Source organism: Pongo abelii, chromosome 15, assembly GCF_028885655.2.
Source record: "Pongo abelii isolate AG06213 chromosome 15, NHGRI_mPonAbe1-v2.0_pri, whole genome shotgun sequence".
Classification (NCBI taxonomy): Eukaryota; Metazoa; Chordata; class Mammalia; order Primates; family Hominidae; genus Pongo; species Pongo abelii.
Window position 1 is genome coordinate 72,948,094 of NC_072000.2, and position 11,371 is coordinate 72,959,464.

An 11,371-nucleotide genomic window follows, 5' to 3' on the forward strand; every position below is an offset into this window, starting at 1 on the left:
GATGGAGGGATGAGTTGGCCAAAAAAAAATTGTCTGCTGTGTCCAGCATATTTCTGTTTGGGAAGCCCAATGCTGAGCATGGACCTCCATAGCATTAATGAGAAAACAACCCAGCAGAAATATATCGTTTTCTGAAATATGTGGGAAGGGGACACTTAGAAGAAGTGAAGACAAAGCATGACACTGCTTCACAAAGAGGATAATAAACCTTGAAGCTCTTTGCCCCAAGAGGTACTTCATATGGACAGAAAATAAAAACAAATTCAAAGAGCTTTGGGTGTTGAGGGCTGGGGATGTAAGAATGCCAGATAAAATATAGGACATCCGGTTAACTTTTCATTTCAGATGAATAATAAGTAATTTTTTTTTAGTTTAAGTATGTCCTATCTATTCTTTGTATACTATATCCTGTATTTTTTAAATGTGTGAAGTTTGGGGTATCTATTTTTTAAAATATCTTTATTGAGATATAATTCACAAATTTAAAAACGTACTCATTTAAAGTGTGATTGTGCCACTGCACTTCAGCCTGAGTTGATCTATTCCCTTCAAAAGCCTGACCCAGCATTCCTTTGTCATCTTCATTTTCCTTATAATGGGAACTCCATAGCTCTCTGGGTGTGGTAGCTCACAATTGTAGTCCCAGCTATTTGGGAGGCTGAAGTGGGAGGATCACTTGAGCTCAGGAATTTGAGGCCAGCCTGGGCAATATAGTGAGAGCCCATCTCTAAGAAAAAAAAAAAAACTTCTTAGTTTCCCTTTTCTCCTCTCTCTGCCCTCTTCCCCTTCCCCCTACACCTTGACCTGCATGACTTACTGATGAATGATGAATGGAGAGGGATGGAAATTTTGTTCATCAGCTCTCCCAACACTGCATGCTCTTCCAGGGCAAATGACCACGCTCACTTGTCTTTAAGTGCTTTTTGCCTCCCTGTACATATTCTGGCAACTTCTGTCTCTTTGGGGGTGAGGTTTTCCCCATGGAATTTCTGTGTGAGAAATCATGTTTAATGTGTGATTCTGTACAGATGGGTGTGTAGGAAATACAACCAGCATAGGCACTGATGTTGACCCATACAAGTCTAGGCATCTGTTAAGTGTTTGGCCCTGTCCAGGAAGTAGCCGGGCCATAAAATCTGATATGGGGAGGAAGCTTGACCATGGGAGGGGCCCCTTCACAATAGATTCTGCAGGGACAGTGGGGGGAGACAGGAATGCTAGCTAGGCTAAGCATCTGAGCAAATGTGGACAGCCAAAGGGAGCCTTGGCCAAAACTCTCTTTCCTCTGTCTCCAGGAATTGGAAGTGTCCCACTGAGGTGTCACCGTGAGTCCATCCAAACCTTATTGAATTACTACCTCCATTTTAAGGTGTAAGGTGTTCAGAGAATGTTTGTGATTCAATAGTTCTTACATTTTAGTTCCTCAATTGTAAGTGTGTCAGCTTACGAAATAAAACACATAGGTTAGCACATTGATTTTGGAAAATTTCCACTGATAGTTGTGAGGGCAGACACAGACGGTGAGATTATAAGATTCTTTTTATTCACAGGGACTTCTTAAAAATCTAGTGTGTTTTCCATTCTCCTTGATGCCTTGTTCATGACAGGTGCTTGGCAAATATTAGTTGAATGGCTGAATAAATATATGTATGAGTGAACAGCAGACATCAAAGTCTTCCTGAATGAGGTCAAGACCAGCCTGGGTAATGTAGCAAGACCCTGTCTATACCAAAAATTTTAAAAGGCATATCTGTGGTCCTAGCTAGCCTGTGGAGGCTGAGGCTAGAGATTGCTGAAGCCTGGGATCCTGGGAGGTTGAGAGGCTACAGTGAGCTGTGATTGCGGAAATGGACGGCAGCCTGGGCAACAGAGTGAGACCCTATCTCAACAAACAAACAAACAAACAAACAAACAAATCAAAAAAACGTTTCCAGATATTTGAGAATGGAATTTGAGATCAGGAAACAGGCCATCGTGTGAAAAGCCCCAGAGCAGTCATAGCTTTGCCACATAGAGTCTTGTAATTGGAACATGTCACTTAAACTCCATGACCTTCAGCTTCTGTGGCTGTAAATGGGAATCACCTCCTGCCATAAGTGGTTTTGAGAATCAAGTGAAATTTCAGATCTGAAAATGCTTCTCTCACTATAGGCTGCTGCATAGATTGAGGATAATCTGATAGCGTTCAAAACCCAGTGCTCACCACCTCCAAACTCGTGGTCTTGCTCAAGTCGGTTTTTTCATCTACAGAATGAGAATAATAATCACACCAACCTCACTGAATTGTCTTGAAACTTACATGAATTTATATGCACTCGAGAGCGCAGAGGTGAGCTCACGTGAGTTTCTCTTCCCTGGGTTGCCATTATCTGCGTATTTTCTTTTTTTCTTTTTTCTTTTTTTTTTTTTTTTTTGAGATGGAGTCTTACTCTGTCACCTATGCTGCAGTGCAGTGGCACAATCTCAGCTCACTGCAACCTCCGCCTCCCAGGTTCAAGTGATTCTCCTGCCTCAGCCTCCTGAATAGCTGGGATTACAGGCGTGCACCGCCACACCTGGTTAATTTTTTTTTTTTTTTTTTTTTTTTTGTATTTTTAGTAAAGACAGGGTTTCACCATGTTGGTCAGGCTGATCTCGAACTCCTGACCTTGTGATCCGCCCGGCTCAGCCTCCCAAAGTGCTGGGATTACAGGCGTGAGCCACTGCGCCCGGCCTCTCTGCATATTTTCTAAGTAGCTTGTTATTCTGCATTGTCCAGACTTGTTTCTCTGCCAACCCACCAGTCAGTAAGTAAATTAATTAGGTGATAAGTGATTCCTTGATCTTTTTATTATTACTATTTGGTTATGATGATTAAAGCAGATGGTCATCTGATTGGCCATAGGTCATGCATGCAAAGCAGCTGCAGTGGTATCTCAGGATTGTTTCCTTATCAGAGACCTACCATCCAGGTGTTTCCTCATCTTAGGAGCCGCCCTCTAGGTTTCCTCAAATTGTGTCTTTCAGATGAGACCCACCCATCGGAGCCAGGCTTTGAAGGAACTGACCGCAGTGTGCATGAGGAAGTACTTCACGGTGATGACCCTCGCCACCCTCTCAGGAAAACACAGTGACCTCTCCCCCAACACCCCCTTCCCACTCCCAGGTCCCCCGGCAAAAGCAGAAGAACCAAGCAAGCCCTTCCACCAAAGCGGCCATGAACCCCATTCTCATCCTTTCCGAGAACTCCCTGCTATACCAGATAGGGGTTTGGGGTTCTGTTTTCCATTTTTTAAAAAAATCATTTTAAGACTCTTGAATAGTGTGTCGGTTTACACTATTCTCTCTTCTTAAGCCACCATATCAACATATTCACTCTGCTTCCTTTCTTTTCATTTGGCAGATGCCACACTTTTAATGGCAGCAATAAAAGGTGCTTCTATCAATGCCAGGTGGGCAGCCCCGACCATCTAAAGCCTCAGAGAGGGTTATACCAAGTCTCCCATACACTTCCGTGCTAGTGACAACATGTGGGGACCTCTCATCCCAAAGTTTTGGGACAAAGTCTCCCGTCCCTTATCACCTGTTTTCACTGAGGCTAAATGTATCTGTTCAGTACATGGATAGATTTTTAAGCTCCTCTCACAAAGTCTTGTGCTTGAGACAAAACCAGCCCAGGTTCTGCACTTTGTCTGTATTTCAGCAACTCTCCTGCTTGATATTAAAAATAGCCTCGTCTAGTCCATCGAGATCAGACCCAGGAGACAGGCGCCTGCTATTCTAATCTCTGCTTCACAAATAGCTCTCTATGGGCTCAAGCATCTATCAACACTTCCAGGGGTCCCCAGTTATAAAACAGGGCGAGGTCTAGTCACCTATAAAGGTAGACTCTGCTTAACTCTCCTGAGCTGTCCATGAGGTTAGCATGAGGTCTACAACCATTACATTTCCACCATGGACCAGAGACTTCCAATGGTGACTCAAAACTGAGAAGCAGTTAAGAGCATCCCCCACACTCAGGGTATCCTGCATTTCCCAGGCCAGAACCTACAAAAGGTTCCCTTGAGACTCAAATTCAAACAGCACTGGTAAACAGGCTGCCCCTCCCCCCTTCTTCCCTCCTCCTGCAAACCACCCCCCATCCCTCACTTTCACTCCCTTCCTCCCCAAGCCCATCTTGTACTCTGTGAAAAACTGTAGTCCCCTCAGTTGCCAAGGGAACCAAGCCTTTTATTCCATCCGTGACTAGCTGGTTGGGCTGAGGAGTGGGGCAACAACTGGTACCCAGGCCTTTGGAAGCCCAAGCCCTCCCTTTTTCCCAAAGGAGGAGGGGTGGGCTGCACCCCCCGTTGCCTTTTCACCCAAATCCAGCTGGGTGGGACCGAGCCCTTGGGCTCTCAGGAGCTCCCTGGCTGTGGGCTCGGGAGATCAGTGCTCCCCAGGCCCTCCTCTGGCCCTGGCCCTTTCCAGAGGACAATAGCCTTCACGCAAGGGAAAATTCCATCGCCCAGGGTTCAAGTCTCCAAGGAGTTGCTGGGGCCTCTGTTTAGCCTGGAGTGGGCTCTGAGGAGCCGCTGCAGCTGCCCGGCTTGTTTTCCCCCTCGCTGTGTTTTATTTTTAACCCCTGAGCTGCCAAGGATTGTTTTTCCCCAACCAGTGCCTGGGAACTAAGGGAGGGAAGAAATAAGACTTTGTTCCCTTTGGGGAACTAATTGGGAAAGACAGGCAGTGTGGTCGGCTTGGCTCTATTAGGATGTGAGGCTCCCACCCCTCGCTGCACAACATCTTCACCCCAATCCATACCCAGGAGGCTGGGAGTGCAGAGATGCTCCCCAGGCTGCAACCAGAGGCCCGGGGGCTGGTGGGAACGCAAGTGCAGCTTCAAGACTGCAAAGGCAGCTCAGAGCCACTTTCTCGGGCTCTGAAGATATTCAGGAAATAAGATGTTGGGAGCTGGAAATGTCTATTTTTCCCATTTCAACCCCCCAAACTAACCCCTGCTTTTCTCCTGCTGCTGCTGGTGGTTGTTGTTTTCCAGACCTGCATAATGAACTTCGGAAGAAAAGTGAGGGAACTCAAAAAAGTAAGAAACCAGAAAATCAAGACATTATACTTTTAAACACTAGGCTAATCAATGGGAAACACCTAGCAACCCCACTTATAAGTTTACTCCGTAAAAAATATTCCTTATACTCAGAAATTTAATTTCATTGCCAATCAGCTAGAAATTAATGAAAAATTTGTTCCACTGCCATTTTATTTTAAGATCAAATGGACTCCAGATAGGGACCCATTAAGAATCTAAGGACCGTTTTGATCCCGTCTAGGAACAGAGCAAATTTCTAAGGAATCATCCACTTGCAGCAAGCCAGCACATTCAAGTTAGGGCTGTGGCATATGACACCCAGTGCGTTCAAGTAAGGACTGCTCATCTATTTACCAAGAATATTTGAGAAAAGAAAATACTCCTGCCTGGCGGACAATAGCACAAAGCATTTCTCTGTACCTGGGCACATCTGCTCCACTCGATAAAAGAGGACCCCTGACCCAGGTACACAGGCAGTTGGAGAAGAGGACAACTATGAACTGATACAAAGGCAAGAGGTTCCTGGTAGCATTGGAAGAACACAGATTGGTGCATAATGCATGGCATGTGCAATAAAAGTAAGTTGTATTAAAACTTCAGCCTTGTTAATGACTACAAAAAAAAAATTGTTAGAAAGAATGAATAAGATCTTGGCCAGGCACAGTGGCTTACGCCTGTAATCCCAGCATTTTGGGAGGCCGAGGCAGGCGGATCACCTGAGGTCAGGAGTTTGAGCCAGCCTGGCCAACATGGTGAAACCCCATCTCTACTAAAAATACAAAAAAATTAGCCAGACATGGTGGTGCACACCTGTAATCCCAGCTACTCGGGAGGCTGAGGCAGGAGAATCTCCTGAACCCAGGAGGCGGAGGTTGCAGTGAGCCAAGATCGAACCACTGCACTCCAGCCTGGGCGACAAGAGCGAAAAGAATGAATAAGATCTGATATTTGATAGCACAACAAGGTGACTATAGTCAATAATGGTTGAATTGTACATTTAAAAATAACGAAAGGGGTGTAATTGGATTGTTTGTAACACAAAGGATAAAAGCTTTAAGTGATGGAGACCCCATTTACCCTGATGCAATTACTACACATTGTATGCATGTATCAAAATATCTTTCATGCCCCATAAATTCACACACCTACTATGTCCCAACAAAAATTTTAAATTTTTTTTAATTTTTAAAAATTTGTTGAAAAACCATCAGCCCTGTTAAGTTGCTCACATGTGCTGTTGCAGCCCCGGCTCACCCGGTAGTAAATCCTGCTGACACAGGGTCCCCCACAGCTATGGGTCTATCCTTCCTCTGGTGTGGCAAGACTACATTTTCAGGAAGCTGCTGGGCAGAATGAAGCAACTCAAAGCTCAGGAGAAGTGTCTACGTGCCTTTTAGGGTTGGAGTTTAACCCGGCACCCAGGGATTTCCCAGCATGCAGACAAAGGCACTGAGAGTTACAGCAGAAGCTGGAAGGGTGAGTCAAGCCAGGACTCAGCACCCTTGAACCCATCCACAGCTCCCACTCACATCATCCCACACTCCCTTTTCACATTTACTCCAAGCATCTGGAGCCCCAAGCTCCTGTGCCTCAACCCATGCCCTCAGTAACAGTATCCATTTCCAAGCCAGAATTGACTCTGGGCCCACCGCGCCGCTCACTCAGAGTCTGTGAGGAGTGGGCACCGCACGCAGCTGTGAAACAGGCCAACTCTGAGGTGGGCTCCCCACTGCATGTCTTATCCTAAAAGACACCCCCCAGCTCCATCAGTGTTGACTTTGCATTGCGCCATCAGATTATTTCTTTCAGCTCTTCTTGAGACAAATGGCTGGCTGTTGGGAGACTGGCCAGGGTTAAGGTGGAGCTTCAATGTGGCCATTTTCACAGCCTGTGTTTGATGCCAAACCCCCCATTGAACTGAATAGAATGGAGGAAAGCTAACCAACCCACCAGAATAATAATCACTAATGCTACAGAGTGATCACACAGCAAGACTGTTCTAAGTGTTTTATGTGTATTCATTTATTTTTACCTCATCATAAGTACTATTATTTTTCTATTTTATAGATGAGAAAACTGAAACAAGGTCGCAAACCAGATGATCTAAAGGGTAGCCACTACTGCCTCCTAAAGAACCCCAGTCAGGAATCCCAGATTAATTTGCCCGGCATCCTGTTTGGAAACCACATGTCCACCCTGAAACTGCACCTGGCTTGTGTCCCACAAGGAGAAAGATGCAGGGACCTCCGGAAGCTAAGGAGGTAGACATAGGGTTTACTTGGGTTAATGTGGCCTGGGAGTCAGGAGACCTTGATTCCCGTTCTGGCTCTGCCCCTATCCGCATAAGGGTGGCCAACTGTTCCAACCATGGGTTCCACTCTCCTCATTGCTCAGCCACCAGGTTTCCAGGTCCCTCAGGCCCCTGCACATCCTCAGATCTCTGAAGAACAGTGATTGGTGTGACGACAGGGCCCCTTCACAGAGCGAACTTGACAAAGAACTACTCACCGCACACACGAGCCTTAGAATGCACGTGTCAGTGTTTTGGGAAATATGTGCTGTTTTGAAATGTGTCTGGGCCATAAGCAAGTTTGGGGGGAGATGGGATAGGAGCTTTTCTTCCAGTTAATGAAGTGAGGCTTCATGGAGGAAGAAGATTTTCTTAGTCACATTTCCTGTTTCACACTGACCTTTTAAAAGGAAACCCACAAGTGAACCTGTGCTAGGGCCTGCTTACAAAATCTACCCACAGGTATAATAAAGATGATCTAAATAAAGCCCAAGGTAGGCCAAGCTTAACCTGAATCAGTGGAAATAATAAGATCACTAAGAAGGGCTGATGGCCTGAGATAAGGGACATGGTGGTGCTCTGTATACTGTAAATAGAAGTGACACGTGAGAGATGTAATGATTATTAAACAGGAATCTAAGCAGAGAGGCAGAGATAAACCATGCAATCTTCTCATCAGTCTCTAGGTACTCAGGGCTTAGCCACTCGTTATAAAATGGAGACTCTAAAAAATTAGGAGAGATGGATGCAGTGATTTCAAAAGAAGTTGTGTTGATTGGGTTATAAAATTAATTACGGGAATTAAGATTACTTATCTGCAGAGGAAAAGACCAAGAGATAACTGAAGAACTTAAAGTTGGTAAGGGGCCGGGCTCGGTGGCTCATGCCTATAATCCCAACACCTCGGGAGCCTGAGACAAGAGGACTGCTTAAGCCCAGTCGTTCAAGGCTAGCCTGGGCAACACAGTGAGACCCCGCATTTACAAAAATAATTGTTTTGTCCCCAGATTTGGTAGTGTGTGCTTCTAGTCCCAGCTACTCAGGTGGCTAAGACAGGAGGATCGCTTGAGCCTGGGAGGTTGAGGCTGCAGTGTGCTGTGATCACACCACTGCACTCCAGTCTGGGTGACGGAGCAAAACTCCATCTCAGAAAAAAACCAAAAAGTTGGTAAGGGATCAATTATTGGATGACACATTGCCATATCTACTGACCAGAGAATGACAGGCCCAAACAACAGCAGACAGACATGGGATGCTCAAGGATGTCCCAGAGATGGCCAGGTATGGTGGCTCACGCCTGTAATCCCAGCACTTTGGGAAGCCAAGGCAGGCAGATCACTTGAGGTCAGGAGTTCGAGATCAGCCTGGCCAACGTGGTGAAATCCTGTCTCTACTAAAAATACAAAAATTAGCCAGGTGTGGTGGCGCATGCCTGTAGTCCCAGCTACTCTGGAGGCTGAAGCAGGAGAATCACTTGAACCTGGGAGGCAGAGGTTCCAGTGAGCTGAGATCACACCACTGCACTCCATCCTGGGCAACAGAGCGAGACTCCGACTCAAAAAAAAAAAAAAAAAAAAAAAAAAGAATGTCCCAGGGACACCTGCAGAACGGTCGCCAAGGCCACCCAAGGCCAGGGGAGCTTCACCATCAGGCAGCACCCATCGCCATGGCTGTTTACGTGGACTCAGGGAAGACGCCGCAGAAATGTTAAGTTTTGAAAGCTTTGTTTTGTTTTGTTTTATTACTTTTTTATTTTAAAAAATATGGAATGCTTCACAAATTTGCGTGTCATCCTTGCTCAGGGGCCATGCTAATCTCTGTACTGTTCCAATTTTAGTACATGCACTGCCAAAGCGAGCACTGTTTTGTTTTGTTTTAAACAAGGAGGCCTGGAATTGGGCTGAAGTTAAAAAAAAAAATCATACAAAGGAAACAGTAATTATGTTAACAAAAACAGAGTGGGGAATAGGGTTAGTCCATGACAGGCAATGATCCTAAGAGGTAGAGATCTCTCCCACTCCAACAGAGAGAGAGAGAGACACAGAGAGAGAGAGAGAGAGAGAGACAGAGACAGAGACAGAGACAGAGAGAGAGAACCCGAAGGTATTAATATTCCTGACTTGAATACGTCAGGCTCTTCCCAGCCAACTTCCATGTTGCTCTCCCATCCGTCTACACACCTAATTCTTCTACCAAACCCTTCTGTCCACCCCGGGAGATTGTCAACTCAGGCACCAAATCCAACAAGCTCCCCGAGGAACTTATAACAGTCTGTTTTACAGAGAAGTAAATGTTGCTGAGAGAGAAAATTGTCAGGCCTCGGTGTTCCAGAGCAAGAGGCATTCCTTCATTCCCAGAGAGGCCCTGGGCCTCAGCAAGCGAGCCTGACAAGCCCTCCGCAGCCAGAATCCAAGCTTTAGGCCACACCTCCCTCACTGCTGGGCCCTGGACAGCGAGGCTGTTGCTCAGAACCCCTCTCCTCAGGGGGACAATCCTCAGGGCTGCCCCACCCAACCTGTTCTCTCAGTCACTCAAGCCCTCCATCCTCTGTCACAGCCTGGTTCTGTCCCTTCCCATGCCCCAACCCCCAACCTCCCAGGACCCAGTGTCTCAAGGTTCCTGCCCTCCTCCAGCCCTGAGCAGCCTGGAAGCCAAGTGGCAAGGATGTGATCAGCCGGGTGGGCCCTGAGAGCCAGTAGAATGGTGTCCATGATGCAGGAAACAAGAGTGGGGGAGTAGGGAAGGTGAGGGGTACAGGGGTGGCTCTGCCAGGCCACCACTCCACAGCTCTGAGGTTAGTCCCTGACCCATACCCCTCTGGAGCCCACCCCAGCTGCTTCCTCTTCCTAGGGGTCTCCACCTACTGTTCTGTGACTCCCCTGAAAATCAACTTTTGAAAGGCAGACTGTGGTTATTGTGAACATGGGTTTAAGGTCAAGAGGCAACCCCACAGCCAGACTTCATCCTCCTCCAGGCCTCCATCCGGGGCTGCAGAAATAGCTAGCAACTGGCTGGCTAAGCAGGCAGTGGCTTATATGGAAAGAGGGGCCCCTCTGCAGCTGTCACCTGTGCTTGTGAATTTGTTTTTCCAGCGTCAGGAAGGAAAGGTGATTTGGGAGACACCAAGCAAAGAGCAGGAGGACCTTTTCTGTCCTCTGAAATTTAGGAGGGAGATGACCACACAGAGGCTGAGCCTTCCACCTCCACTGGGGCCTGATGCCCTCTCTCACCTGTGACTGCCACCCTGGGAGGCTCTTTAAGCCTCTGTGCACAGCTCCCCTGCACAGAGCGGAGGGCGCCTGCGTGTCATGAACACCCAGGTGCTGGAGTCCACAGGACAGGTAGAAGAGAAACGACTGTGGCCACTCAGCAACCGCTTATGCCACACACCCTTTTAATAGAATCACCTTCATCCAATCCTCACAGTCATCTCCTGAAATAGGTACTATTCCCATTTTGTAGACAAGGAAACTGAGACTCCAAGAGGTGAAAGTGCTTATGCAGATCATACTTATTAGGGACGGAGGCAGACACAGCCCCACAAACACAGGGGGCAGCTGCCAAGGGACCTCTTTTTCCATATAAGCCACCACCTTCTTACCCAGCCAATCTCTAGCTATTTCTGCAGCCCCAGGATTGAGGCCTGAAGAAGGATTGAGTCTACTGTGGTGTCACTTTCTGGCAAACTCTGAGAGGGACTGAGAAGGCCAAGTGGGGGCCTGCACCAGGCACCCCCAGCACCCAGGGCGCCCCTCCTCCCACTGAGCCACTCAGAGGCCAGGTGCTGGCAGGGTCCTCTCGCTTCACAGACCCTGCACCCCAGGCCAGACCCTGCATAAAAAGAGGTGTCCATAGTGCTCATATCCCACCAGACTCGGACATGGTAGCCCCAGGAAGTCACATCCATCTGGGATCTTCCCACCCCAGCCTTTTCAGGAATGTATTGTTATGGGGACAAACAACAATATTAACCATGAGCACTGCTAGGGTCACTGTTCACAAGCAGGCAGGAGGAC

General features: G+C 47.2%; 1 non-coding gene across 1 annotated transcript; it reads right to left on the reverse strand.

The window, feature by feature from the left end:
* Positions 1–9,112: 9,112 nt before the first annotated feature.
* On the reverse strand, positions 9,113–9,216 carry LOC112128985 (U6 spliceosomal RNA). The gene has a single exon (XR_002911414.1). It is a non-coding gene; the product is annotated as a U6 spliceosomal RNA (small nuclear RNA).
* Positions 9,217–11,371: the final 2,155 nt, after the last annotated feature.